Source organism: Schistocerca americana, chromosome 2 (assembly GCF_021461395.2).
Source record: "Schistocerca americana isolate TAMUIC-IGC-003095 chromosome 2, iqSchAmer2.1, whole genome shotgun sequence".
Classification (NCBI taxonomy): domain Eukaryota; kingdom Metazoa; phylum Arthropoda; class Insecta; order Orthoptera; family Acrididae; genus Schistocerca; species Schistocerca americana.
The window spans coordinates 1,091,086,840-1,091,098,909 of record NC_060120.1 but is presented as its reverse complement, the minus strand read 5'-3'; positions in this window follow the sequence as shown (position 1 = coordinate 1,091,098,909).

Here is a 12,070-nt window from a genome sequence, read left to right as displayed (position 1 = left end):
AAAGAGTGTCAGTCCTCTTGTACTTAAGTCGGCATTGTGCCTTTTGAATTTCATTCCGACACAACTCCTGTGTTTCATCGTCAATAAGAAGTTCCAAGGTATACAGCAAACCTAAAGTGAAGCATCGGAATCTAAAACTGGACTCACAGGAGAGGTTCATATCATAGAAAGTTAGAGTGTCACTCCTTTTGTACTTAAGTCGGCATTGTGCCTATTGTATTAGATTCGGATGCAATTTCTGTGTTTCATCGTCAATAAGAAGGTCCAAGGGATACAGCAAACCTGAAGTGAAGCATCGGAATCTAAGACTGGACTCACAGGAGAGGTTCAAGTCATAGAAAGTTAGAGAGTCAGTCCTCTTGTCCTTAAGTCGGCATTGTGCCTTTAGTATTAAATTCGGATTCAATTTCTGTATTTCATCGTCAATAAGAAGGTCCAAGTGATACAGTAAACCTGAAGTGAAGCATCGGAATCTAAAACTGGACTCACAGGAGAGGTTCAAGTCATAGAAAGTTAGAGAGTCAGTCCTCTTGTACTTAAGTCGGCATTGTGCCTTTTGTATTAAATTCGGATGCTATTTCTGTGATTTTTCGTTAATAGGAAGGTCCAAGGTATACAGTAAACCTGAAGTGAAGCATCGGAATCTAAAACTGGACTCACTGGAGAGGTTCAAAACATAGGAAGTTAGAGTGTCAGTCCTCTTGTACTTAAGTCGGCATTGTGCCTTTTGTATCAAATTCGGATTCAATTTCTGTGTTTCATCGTCAAAAAGAAGGTCCAAAGAGTACAGTAAACCTGAAGTGAAGCATCGAAATCTAAAACTGGACTCACTGGAGAGGTTCAAATCATAGGTAGTTAGAGTGTCAGTCCTCTTGTACTAAAGTCGGCATTGTGCCTTTTGTATTAATTCGGATGCAATTTCTGTGTTTCATCGTCAATAAGAAGGTCCAAGGGATACAGTAAACCTGAAGTGAAGCATCGGAATCTAAAACTGGACTCACAGGAGAGGTTCAAATCACAGAAAGTTAGAGTGTCAGTCCTCTTGTACTTAAGTCGGCATTGTCCCTATTGAATATAATTCCGATGCAATTTCTGTGTGTCATCGTCAATAAGATGGTCCAAGGGATACAGTAAACCTGAAGTGAAGCATCGGAATCTAAAATTGGACTCACAAGAGGGGTTCAAATCATAGAAAGTAAGAGTGTAAGTCGTCTTGCACTTAAGTCGCCATTGTGCCTTTTGTATTAAATTCGGATGCAATTTCTGTGTTTCATCGTCAATAAGAAGGTCCGAGGTAATCAGTAAACCTGAAGTGATGCATCGAAATCTAAAAGTGGACTCACAGGAGAGGTTCAAATCATAGAAAGTTAGATTGTCAGTCCTCTTGTACTTAAGTCGGCATTGTGCCTTTTGTATTAAATTCGGATGCAATTTCAGTGTTTCATCGTCAATAAGAAGATCCAAGGGATACAGTAACCCTGAAGTGAAGCATCGGAATCTAAAACTGGACTCACAGGAGAGGTGCAAATCATAGAAAGTTAGAGTGTCAGTCCTCTTGTACATAAGTCGGCATTGTGCTTTTTATATTAAATTCGTATGCAATTTCTGTGTTTCATCGTCAATAAGAAGGTCCAAGGGACACAGTAAACCTGAAGTGAAGCATTGGAATCTAAAACTGGACTCACAGGAGAGGTTCAAATCATAGAAAGTTAGAGTGGCAGTCCTCTTGTACTTAAGTCGGCATTGTGCCTTTTGAATTTAATTCCGATGCAATTTCTGTGTTTCATCGTCAATAAGATTCTCCATGGTATACAGTAAACCTGAAGTGAAGCATTGGAATCTAAAACTGGACTCACAGGAGAGGTTCTAATCATAGAAAGTTAGAGTGTCAATTCTCTTGTACTTAAGTCGGCATTCTGCCTTTTGTATTAAATTCGGATGCAATTTCTGTTTTTCATCGTCAATACGAAGGTCCAAGGGATACAGTAAACCTGAAGTGAAGCATCGGAATCTAAAACTGGACTCACAGGAGAGGTTCAAACCATAGAGAGTTAGAGTGTCAGGCCTCTTGTGCTTAAGTCGGCATTGTGCCTTTTGTATTAAATTCGGATGCAATTTCTGTGTCTCATCGTCAATAAGATGGTCCAAGGGATACAGTAAACCTGAAGTGAAGCATCGGAATCTAAATCTGGACTCACAGGAAAGGTTCTAATCATAGATAGTGTGAGTGTCAGTCCTCTTGTACTTAAGTCGGCATTGTGCCTTTTGTATTAAATTCGGATGCAATTTCTGTGTTTCATCGGCAATAAGAAGGTCCAAGGTATACAGTAAACCTGAAGTGAAGCATCAAAATCTAAAACTGGACTCACAGGAGAGGTTAAAATCATAGAAAGTGTGAGAGTCAGTCCTCTTGTACTTAAGACGGCATTGTGCCTTTTGTATTAAATTCGGATGCAATTTCTGTGTTTCATCGTCATTGGGAAGGTCCAAGGTATACAGTAACCAAGAAGTGAAGCATCAGAATCTAAAACTGGACTCACAGGAGAGGTTCAAATCATAGAAAGTTAGAGTGTCAGTCCTCTTGTACTTAAGTCGGCATTGCGCCTTTTGAATTTAGTTACGATGCAATTTCTGTGGTTGATCGTCAATAAGATTGTCCAAGGTATACAGTAAACCTGAAGTGAAGGATCGGAATCTACAACTGGACTCACAGGAGAGGTTCAAATCATAGAAAGTTAGAGTGTCAGTTCTCTTGTACTTAAGTCGGCATTGTGCCTTTTGTAAAATATTCGGATGCATTTTCTGTGTTCCATCGTCAGTAAGAAGGTCCACGGGATACAGAAAAACCTGAAGTGAAGCATCGGAATCTAAAACTGGACTCACTGGAGACGGTCAAATCATAGAAAGTTAGAGTGTCAGTAAACTTGTACTTAAGTCGGCATTGTGCCTTTTTTATTAAATTCGGATGCAATTTCCGTGTTTCATCGTCGATAAGATGGTCCATGGGATACAGTAAACCTGAAGTGAAGCATCGGAATCTAAAACTGGACTCACAGGAGAGGTTCAAATCATATAAAGATAGAGTGTCAGTCGTCTTGTACTTAAGTCGGCATTGTGCCTTTTGTATTAAATTCGGATGCAATTTCTGTGTTTCATTGTCAATAGGAAGGCCGATGGTATACAGTAAACCGGAAATGAAGCATCGGAATCTAAGACTGGACTCACAGGAGAGGTTCAAATCATAGAAAGTTAGAGTGTCAGTCCTCTTGTACTTAAGTCGGCATTGTGCCTTTTGTATTTAATTCGGATGCAATTTCTGTGTTTCATCGTCAATAAGAAGGTCCAAGGTATACTGTAAACCTGTAGTGAAGCATCGGAATCTAATACTGGACTCACAGGAGAGGTTCAAATCATAGAAAGTAAGAGTGTCAGTCGTCTTGTACTTAAGTCGGCATTGTGCCTTTTGTATTAAATTCGGATGCAATTTCTGTGTTTCATCGTCAATATGAAGGTCCAAGGGATACAGTAACCCTGAAGTGAAGCATCGGAATCTAAAACTGGACTTACAGGAGAGGTTCAAATCATAGAAAGTGACAGTATCAGTCCTCTTGTACTTAAGTCGGCATTGAGCCTTTTGTATTAAATTCGGATGCAATTTCTGTGTTTCATCGTCAATAAGAAGGTCCAAGGGATACAGTAAACCTGAAGTAAAGCATCGGAATCTAAAACTGGACTCACAGGAGAGTTTCAAATCATAGAAAGTGAGAGTGTCAGTCCTCTTGTACTTAAGTCGGCATTATGCCTTTTGAATTTAATTCCGATGCAATTTCTGTGTTTCATCGTCAATAAGACGTTCCGAGGTATACAGTAAACCTGAAGTGAAGCATCGGAATCTAAAACTGGACTCACAGGTGAGGTTCAAATCATAGAAAGTTAGAGTGTCAGTCCTCTTGTACTTCAGTCGACATTGTGCCTTTTGTATTAAATTCGGATGCAATTTCTGTGTTTCATCGTCAATAAGAAGTTCCGAGGTATACAGTAAACCTGAAGTGAAGCATCGGAATCTAAAGCTGGCCTCACAGGAGAGGTTCAAATCATAGAAAGTTAGAGTGTCAGTCCTCTTGTACTTAAGTCGGCAATGTGCCTTTTGTATTAAATTCGGAAGCAATTTCTGTGTTTCATCGTCAATAAGAAGATCCAAGGGATACAGTAACCCTGAAGTGATGCATCGCAATCTAAAGCTGGCCTCACAGGAGAGGTTCAAATCATAGATAGTTAGAGTGTCAGTCCTCTTGTACTTCAGTCGGCATTGTGCCTTTTGTATTAAATTCGGATGCAATTTCTGTGTTTCATCGTCAATATAAAGGTCCAAAGGATACAGTAACCACGAAGTGAAGCATCGGAATCTAACACGGGACTCACAGGAGAGGTTCAATTCATAGAAAGATAGAGTGTCAGTCCTCTTGTACTTAAGTCGGCATTGTGCCTTTTGAATTTAATTCCGATGCAATTTCTGTGTTTCATCGTCAATAAGATTGTCCAAGGTATTTAGTAAACCTGAAGTGGAACATCGGAATCTTCAACTGGACTCACAGGAGAGGTTCAAATCATAGAAAGTTAGAGTGTCAGTTCACTTGTACATAAGTCGGCATTGTGCCTTTTGTATTAAAATCGGATGCAATTTCTGTGTTTCATCGTCAATAGGAAGGTCGAAGGTATACATTAAACCGAAAATGAAGCATCGGAATCTAAAACTGGACTCACAGGAGAGGTTCAAATCATAGAAGGTTATAGTGTCAGTCCTCTTGTACTTAAGTCGGCATTGTGCCTTTTGTAGTAAATTCGTATGCAATTTCTGTGTTTCATCGTCAATAAGAAGGTCCAAGGGATACAGTAAACCTGAAGTGAAGCATCGGAATCTAAAACTGGACTCAAAGGAGAGGTTCAAATCATAGAAATTTAGAGTGTCAGACCTCTTGTATTTAAGTAGTCATTTTGCCTTTTGTATTCAATTCGGATGCAATTTCTGTGTTTCATCGTCAATAAGATGGTCCAAGGGATACAGTAAGCCTGAAGTGAACCATCGGAATCTAAAGCTGGCCTCAAAGGAGAGGTTCAAATCATAGAAAGTTAGAGTGTCAGTCCTCTTGTACTTAAGTCGGCATTGTGCCTTTTGTATTAAATTCGGAAGCAATTTTTGTGTTTCATCGCCAATAAGAAGATCCAAGGGATACAGTAACCCTGAAGTGAAGCATCGGAATCTAAAACTGGGCTCACAGGAGAGGTGCAAATCATAGAAAGTTAGAGTGTCAGTCCTCTTGTACTTAAGTCGGCATTGTGCCTTTTGTATTAAATTCGAATGCAATTTCTGTGTTTCATCGTCAATGTAAAGGTCCAAAGGATACAGTAACCCTGAAATGGAGCATCTGAATCTAACACTGGACTCACAGGAGAGGTTCAAATCATAGAAAGATAGAGTGTCAGTCCTCTTTTACTTAAGTCGGCATTGTGACTTTTGAATTTAATTCCGATGCAATTTCTGTGTTTCATCGTCAATAAGATTGTCCAAGGTATTTAGTAAACATGAAGTGGAACATCGGAATCTTCAACTGGACTCACAGGATGGCTCAAATCATAGAAAGTTAGAGTGTCAGTTCTCTTGTACTTAAGTCGGCATTGTGCCTTTTGTATAAAATTCGGATGCAATTTCTGTGTTTCATCGTCAATAAGAAGGTCCAAGGTATACAGTAAACCTGAAGTGAAGCATCGGAATCTAAAACTGATTCACAGGAGAGGTTCAAATCATAGAGAGTTAGAGTGTCAGTCCTCTTGTACTTAAGTCGGCATTGTGCCTTTTGTGTTAAATTCGGATGCAATTTCTGTGTTTCATCGTCAATAAGAAGGTCCAAGGGATACAGTAAACCTGAAGTAAAGCATCGGAATCTAACACTGGACTCACAGGAGAGTTTCAAATCATAGAAAGTGAGAGTGTCAGTCCTCTTGTACTTAAGTCGGCATTGTGCCTTTTGAATTTAATTCCGATGCAATTTCTGTGTTTCATCGTCAATAAGAAGTTCCGAGGTATACAGTAAACCTGAAGTGAACCATCGGAATCTAAAACTGGACTCACAGGTGAGGTTCAAATCATAGAAAGTTAGAGTGTCAGGCCTCTTGTTCTTTAGTCGACATTGTGCCTTTTGTATTACATTCGGATGCAATTTCTGTGTTTGACCGTCAATAAGAAGTTCCGAGGTATACAGTAAACCTGAAGTGAAGCATCGGAATCTAAAGCTGGCCTCACAGGAGAGGTTCAAATCATAGAATGTTAGAGTGTCAGTCCTCTTGTACTTAAGTCGGCATTGTGCCTTTTGTATTAAATTCGGAAGCAATTTCTGTGTTTCATCGTCAATAAGAAGATCCAAGGGATACAGTAACCCTGAAGTGAAGCATCGGAATCTAAAACTGGACTCACAGGAGATGTGCAAATCATGGAAAGTTAGAGTGTCATTCCTCTTGTACTTAAGTCGGCATTGTGCCTTTTTTATTAAATTCGGAAGCAATTTCTGTGTTTCATCGTCAATAAGAAGATCCAAGGGATACAGTAACCCTGAAGTGAAGCATCGCAATCTAAAACTGGACTCGCAGGAGAGGTGCAAATCAGAGAAAGTTAGAGTGTCAGTCCTCTTGTACTTAAGTCGGCATTGTGCCTTTTGTATTAAATTCGAATGCAATTTCTGTGTTTCATCGTCAATATAAAGGTCCAAAGGATACAGTAACCATGAAGTGAAGCATCGAATCTAACACTGGACTCACAGGAGAGGTTCAAATCATAGAAAGATAGAGTGTCAGTCCTCTTGTACTTAAGTCGGCATTGTGCCTTTTGAATTTAATTCCGATGCAATTTCTGCGTTTTATCGTCAATAAGATTGTCCAAGGTATTTAGTAAACCTGAAGTGGAACATCGGAATCTTCAACTGGACTCACAGGAGAGGTTCAAATCATAGGAAAGTTAGAGTGTCAGTCCTCTTGTACTTAAGTCGGCATTGTGCCTTTTGTATTAAAATCGGATGCAATTTCTGTGTTTCATCGTCAATAGGAAGGTCGAAGGTATACTTTAAACCGAAATTGAAGCATCTGAATCTAAAACTGGACTCGCAGGAGAGGTTCAAATCATAGAAAGTTAGAGTGTCAGTCCTCTTGTACTTCAGTCGGCATTGTGCCTTTTGTATTAAATTCGGATGCATTTCTGTGTTTCATCGTCAATATAAAGGTCCAAAGGATACAGTAACCATGTAGTGAAGCATCGGAATCTAACACTGGACTCACAGGAGAGGTTCAAATCATAGAAAGATAGAGTGTCAGTCCTCTTGTACTTAAGTCGGCATTGTGCCTTTTGAATTTAATTCCGATGCAATTTCTGTGTTTCATCGTCAATAAGATGGGTCCAAGGGATACAGTAAACCTGAAGTGAACCATCGGAATCTAAAACTGGACTCACAGGAGAGTTTCAAATCATAGAAAGTGAGAGTGTCAGTCCTCTTGTACTTAAGTCGGCATTGTGCCTTTTGAATTTAATTCCGATGCAATTTCTGTGTTTCGTCGTCAATAAGAAGTTCCGAGGTATACAGTAAACCGGAAGTGAAGCATCGGAATCTAAAACTGGACTCACAGGTGAGGTTCAAATCATAGAAAGTTAGAGTGTCAGTCCTCTTGTACTTCAGTCGACATTGTGCTTTTTGTATTAAATTCGGATGCAATTTCTGTGTTTCATCGTCAATAAGAAGCTCCGAGGTATACAGTAAACCTGAAGTGAAGCATCGTAATCTAAAGCTGGCCTCACAGGAGAGGTTCAAATCATAGAAAGTTAGAGTGTCAGTCCTCTTGTACTTAAGTCGGCATTGTGCCTTTTGTATTAAATTCGGAAGCAATTTTTGTGTTTCATCGTCAATAAGAAGATCCAAGGGATACAGTAACCCTGAAGTGAAGCATCGGAATCTAAAACTGGACTCACAGGAGAGGTGCAAATCATAGAAAGTTAGAGTGTCAGTCCTCTTGTACTTAAGTCGGCATTGTGCCTTTTGTATAAAATTCGAATGCAATTTCTGTGTTTCATCGTCAATATAAAGGTCCAAAGGATACAGTAACCCTGAAATGAAGCATCGGAATCTAACACTAGACTCACAGGAGAGGTTCAAATCATAGAAAGATAGAGTGTCAGTCCTCTTGTACTTAAGTCGGCATTGTGCCTTTTGAATTTAATTCCGATGCAATTTCTGTGTTTCATCGTCAATAAGATTGTCCAAGGTATTTAGTAAACATGAAGTGGAACATCGGAATCTTCAACTGGACTCACAGGAGAGGCTCAAATCATAGAAAGTTAGAGTGTCAGTTCTCTTGTACTTAAGTCGGCATTGTGCCTTTTGTATTAAAATCGGATGCAATTTCTGTATTTCATCGTCAATAGGAAGGTCGAAGGTATACATTAAACTGAAAATGAAGCATCGGAATCTAAAACTGGACTCACAGGAGAGGTTCAAATCATAGAAAGTTAGAGTGTCAGTCCTCTTGTACTTAAGTCGGCATTGTGCCTTTTGTATAAAATTCGGATGCAATTTCTGCGTTTCATCGTCAATAAGAAGGTCCAAGGTATACATTAAACCTGAAGTGAAGCATCGGAATCTAAAACTGATTCACAGGAGCGGTTCAAATCATAGAGAGTTAGAGTGTCAGTCCTCTTGTACTTCAGTCGACATTGTGCCTTTTGTATTAAATTCGGATGCAATTTCTGTGTTTCACCGTCAATAAGAAGTTCCGAGGTATACAGTAAACCTGAAGTGAAGCATCGGAATCTAAAGCTGGCCTCACAGGAGAGGTTAAAATCATAGAAAATTAAAGTGTCAGTCCTCTTGTACTTAAGTCGGCATTGTGCCTTTTGTATTAAATTCGGAAGCAATTTCTGTGTTTCATCGTCAATAAGAAGATCCAAGGGATATAGTAACCCTGAAGTGAAGCATCGGAATCTAAAACTGGACTCACAGGATAGGTGCAAATCATGGAAAGTTAGAGTGTCAGTCCTCTTGTACTTAAGGCGGCATTGTGCCTTTTTTATTAAATTCGGAAGCAATTTCTGTGTTTCATCGTCAATAAGAAGATCCAAGGGATACAGTAACCCTGAAGTGAAGCATCGCAATCTAAAACTGGACTCACAGGAGAGGTGCAAATCATAGAAAGTTAGAGTGCCAGTCCTCTTGTATTTAAGTCGGCATTGTGCCTTTTGTATTAAATTCGGATGCAATTTCTGTGTTTCATCGTCAATATAAAGGTCCAAAGGATACAGTAACCATGAAGTGAAGCATCGGAATCTAACACTGGACTCACAGGAGAGGTTCAAATCATAGAAAGATAGAGTGTCAGTCCTCTTGTACTTAAGTCGGCATTGTGCCTTTTGAATTTAATTCCGATGCAATTTCTGCGTTTTATCGTCAATAAGATTGTCCAAGGTATTTAGTAAACCTGAAGTGGAACATCGGAATCTTCAACTGGACTCACAGGAGAGGTTCAAATCATAGAAAGTTAGAGTATCAGTCCTCTTGTACTTAAGTCGGCATTGTGCCTTTTGTATTAAAATCGGATGCAATTTCTGGGTTTCATCGTCAATAGGAAGGTCGAAGGTATACATTAAACCGAAAATGAAGCATCGGAATCTAAAACTGGACTCACAGGAGAGGTACAAATCATAGAAAGTTAGAGTGTCAGTCCTCTTGTACTTCAGGCGGCATTGTGCCTTTTGTATTAAATTTGGATGCAATTTCTGTGTTTCATCGTCAATATAAAGGTCCAAAGGATACAGTAACCATGTAGTGAAGCATCGGAATCTAACACTGGACTCACAGGAGAGGTTCAAATCATAGAAAGATAGAGTGTCAGTCCTCTTGTACTTAAGTCGGCATTGTGCCTTTTGAATTTAATTCCGATGCAATTTCTGTGTTTCATCGTCAATAAGATTGTCCAAGGTATTTAGTAAACCTGAAGTGGAACATCGGAATTTTCAACTGGACTCACAGGAGAGGTTCAAATCATAGAAAGTTAGAGTGTCAGTTCACTTGTACTTAAGTCGGCATTGTGCCTTTTGTATTAAAATCGGATGCAATTTCTGTGTTTCATCGTCAATAGGAAGGTCGAAGGTATACATTAAACCGAAAATGAAGCATCGGAATCTAAAACTGGACTCACAGGAGAGGTTCAAATCATAGAAGGTTATAGTGTCAGTCCTCTTGTACTTAAGTCGGCATATTGCCTTTTGTATTAAATTCGGATGCAATTTCTGTGTTTCATCGTCAATAAGAAGGTCCAAGGGATACAGTAAACCTGAAATGAGGCATCGGAATCTAAAACTGGACTCAAAGGAGAGGTTCAAATCATAGAAATTTAGAGTGTCAGACCTCTTGTACTTAAGTCGGCATTGTGCCTTTTGAATTTAATTCCGATGCAATTTCTGTGTTTCATCGTCAATAAGAAGTTCCGAGGTATACAGTAAACCTGAAGTGAAGCATCGGAATCTAAAACTGGACTCACAGGTGAGGTTCAAATCATAGAAAGTTAGAGTGTCAGTCCTCTTGTACTTCAGTCGACATTGTGCTTTTTCTATTTAATTCGGATGCAATTTCTGTGTTTCATCGTCAATAAGATGTTCCGAGGCATACAGTAAACCTGAAGTGAATCATCGGAATCTAAAGCTGGCCTCACAGGAGAGGTTCAAAACGTAGAAAGTTAGAGTGTCAGTCCTCTTGTACTTAAGTCGGCATTGTGCCTTTTGTATTAAATTCGGAAGCAATTTCTGTGTTTCATCGTCAATAAGAAGATCCAAGGGATACAGTAACCCTGAAGTGAAGCATCGGAATCTAAAACTGGACTCACAGGAGAGGTGCAAATCATAGAAAGTTATAGTGTAAGTCGTCTTGTACTTAAGTCGGCATTGTGCCTTTTGTATTAACTTCGGATGCAATTTCTGTGTTTCATGGTCAATATAAAGGTCCAAAGGATACAGTAACCCTGAAATGAAGCATCGGAATCTAACACTGGACTCACATGAGAGGTTCAAATCATAGAAAGATAGAGTGTCAGTCCTCTTGTACTTAAGTCGGCATTGTGACTTTTGAATTTAATTCCGATGCAATTTCTGTGTTTCATCGTCAATAAGATTGTCCAAGGTATTTAGTAAACATGAAGTGGAACATCGGAATCTTCAACTGGACTCACAGGAGAGGCTCAAATCATAGAAAGTTAGAGTGTCAGTTCTCTTGTACTTAAGTCGGCATTGTGCCTTTTGTATTAAAATCGGATGCAATTTCTGTGTTTCATCGTCAATAGGAAGGTCGAAGGTATACATTAAACCGAAAATGAAGCATCGGAATCTAAAACTGGACTCACAGGAGAGGTTCAAATCATAGAAAGTTAGAGTGTCAGTTCTCTTGTACTTGAGTCGGCATTGTGCCTTTTGTATAAAATTCGGATGCAATTTCTGTGTTTCATCGTCAATAAGAAGGTCCAAGATATACAGTAAACCTGAAGTGAGGCATCGGAATCTAAAACTGATTCACAGGAGAGGTTCAAATCATAGTGAGTTAGAGTGTCAGTCCTCTTGTACTTAAGTCGGCATTGTGCCTTTTGTATTAAATTCGGATGCAATTTCTGTGTTTCATCGTCAATAAGAAGGTCCAAGGGATACAGTAAAGCTGAAGTAAATCATCGGAATCTAAAACTGGACTCACAGGAGAGTTTCAAATCATAGAAAGTGAGAGTGTCAGTCCTCTTGTACTTAAGTCGGCATTGTGCCGTTTGAATTTAATTCCGATGCAATTTCTGTGTTTCATCGTCAATAAGAAGTTCCGAGGTATACAGTAAACCTGAAGTGAAGCATCGGAATCTAAAACTGGACTCACAGGTGAGGTTCAAATCATAGAAAGTTAGAGTGTCAGTCCTCTTGTACTTCAGTCGGCATTGTGCCTTTTGTATTAAATTCGGATGCAATTTCTGTGTTTCATCGTCAATAAGAAGTTCCGAGGTATAC